Genomic DNA, 2,543 nt, shown 5'->3' on the forward strand with positions numbered 1-2,543 from the left:
GAAAGATGTCTTTGGTGGTGGGGTCGGATTGCAGATGGCGGAAGTGTTGGAGGATGATGCGTTGGATCCGGAGGTTGGTGGGGTGGTACATGAGGACGAGGGGGATTCTTTTTTGGTTCTTATTGCATGGACGGGGTGTGAGGGATGAGTTGCGGGAGATGTGGGAGACACGGTTGAGGGTGTTCTCGACTACTGAGGGGGGGAAGTTACGGTCCTTGAAAAACGAGGACAACTGAGATGTCCTTGAAAAACGAGGACAACTGAGATGTCCTTGGGACCGCTTTGCAGAACACCTACGCTCGGTTCGCAATAAACAACTGCACCTCCCAGTCGCGAACCATTTCAACTCCCCCTCCCATTCCTCAGACGACATGTCCATCCTGGGCCTCCTGCAGTGCCACAACGATGCCACCCGAAGGTTGCAGGAACAGCAACTCATATTCCGCTTGGGAACCCTGCAGCCCAATGGTATCAATGTGGATTTCACAAGTTTCAAAATCTCCCCTCCCCCTACCGCATCCCAAAACCAGTCCAGCTCGTCCCTGCCTCCCTAACCTGTTCTTCCTCCCACCTATCCCCTCCTCCCACCTCAAGCCGCACCTCCATCTCCTACCGACCAACCTAAGTTTTTCAAATTGATGTATTATCTGTTTACACTTCTAAAGCAGTTCAGGTTGCTGCTAAATAATAAGTTAGACTGCTTCTAACTTTTCAAATATTGCACTGTAATATGACAGCACAACTTTGCATCATGATATAAGCACTGAATCTGAATACAATTATCTTTGAATGTATTTGCTTTGAATTGATATCAGACAATACCAACTTCAATCAACTACTCATCCCCTCAAACATTTCATTTTGCAATACAGTCATAGCTGAACTGTACTTCAATTTCATCTTTCTGCCTTCACTCCATAAGTCTCAATGCTCCTGGCTTACAAAAAAAAAGTACAATTCTCAATGTCAATTCTATGTACTCTCTGGAAATTGTCAACTCAAGCATCCAACCTCTTGGGGAGCACTTCAAATTTCCAGTATCCTCTGCTTGTAAAACATGCTTCTTGTTTTCACTCTTAAAAAGCTTAGCTCTAATGAAGAGTTCCAAAGAAGTCATAAATCAGACTCGAAATGTTAACTCAGTTTCAGTCGCACAGATGAGGTTGGACCTGCTGAGTTTCTCCAGCCTTTTTAAATTTTATTTCAGATTTCCAGCAACCACAGTATTCTGATTTTAGTTGTGTGTCTGCTTCTAATTACGTAGTAGCAAAGATTATAGGGGTTATCCTGCATCTTTGAGGCCAGTGACCGAACATTTGAGCTTGAAGCCTTTATGTCCCGCTGGAAATTCCAACCCAGCTCACATTCTGAGAGCTGGAGAGGGTGTGCCACTTGTTGGACTTATAAAACTGATCCCTCTGCAGGAGAACCGACAGCCCCCAGAAGGTTCAACCTGAAGAAATGCCACAACAACAAAACTTGCTGAAGAAAGATGCCCGAGACATTATTTCCCTCCCCACAAATGTTACCACACCGGCTAGGTATTCCCAGCATGTTGTTTTTTTTTTAAACAAACCAAACAGAAACAAAACACTTTCCTCGGATCCACCCCGAGCTAAACCTCCCTTCTTTCAGCAGGAGCTGCTATGGCCCGGACTCCCTCGGCCTTGGCCTACCTTTCCCCCGGACAGGGTAGACCCTCTCCGCCAGCTCTCACCTGCAGCCACCGGAACAACAGCGAACTTCGCCCACCACCACGCATGCGTGGACTGCAGCCCCCGCCGGAAGTGGAAGCGGGAGGATCCACGTGCCGCACAGGCGGGGGGGTCAGAGGTCATTGGTGCAGCTGGCCCACAACAAGGAGAACATTGAGTGTTGGAGACGGGGGAAACACGGTGCAGCTCAGTGCCAGAGAGCAGCCAGTACTGATTATTAGCACAACGCCAAATTTGTAACACTGTGGGAGCATAACAATGCTCAGCGAATTCTAGAGTGATAACAAGAAGGTAAAAGAACCGCAGATCGCTGTAAATCAGAAACAAAAACAAAAGTCGCTGGAAAATCTCAGCAGCTCTGGCAGTATCTGTGAAGGGAAATCCGAGTTAGCGTTTCAGGTCCGGTGACCCTTCCTTAGAACTGGTTATAGCTGGGAAAGTGTCAGTTTATATTGCAGAAGATAGGGTAGGGTGGGTTAGGGGAGGTAAGGAGTAAACGATAAGATAGAGCCCGAAGAGAGAGAAGAGCAGAGACAACAAGGTGCAGGGCTGGATGAACACAGCAGGCCAAGCAGCATCATAGGAGCAGAGAGGCTGACGTTTCGGGCCTAGACCCTTCATCAGAAAAGGGGGAGGGGGAGGGGGTTTTGAAATAAATAGGGAGAGAGTGGGAGGCGGATAGAGGAGAGGAAACAAACTGGTCGAAGAGGCGGGGATGGGGCCAGGAAAGGTGAGTGTAGGTAGGGAGTTAGGAAGGGGATAGGTCAGTCCAGGGAGGACAGACAGGTCAAGGGGGCGGGATGAGGTTGGTCGGTAGGAGATGGAGGT

General features: G+C 48.4%; 1 protein-coding gene across 2 annotated transcripts in view; it reads right to left on the bottom strand.

Annotated features, from left to right (window-relative positions):
- Positions 1-1,840, bottom strand: part of smim15 (small integral membrane protein 15) — a 33,548-nt gene extending 31,708 nt beyond the window's left edge. The window contains exon 1 of one of the 2 annotated variants that reach the window (XM_020534174.2): positions 1,718-1,840. The gene's annotated coding sequence lies outside the window, so the exon portion shown is untranslated. Of the gene's footprint in view, positions 1-1,676 lie in introns of both variants that reach the window. The other variant, XM_048599150.1, reaches the window with a different exon arrangement.
- Positions 1,841-2,543: the final 703 nt, after the last annotated feature.

Source organism: Rhincodon typus, chromosome 1 (assembly GCF_021869965.1).
Source record: "Rhincodon typus isolate 14 chromosome 1, sRhiTyp1.1, whole genome shotgun sequence".
NCBI classification, from domain to species: domain Eukaryota; kingdom Metazoa; phylum Chordata; class Chondrichthyes; order Orectolobiformes; family Rhincodontidae; genus Rhincodon; species Rhincodon typus.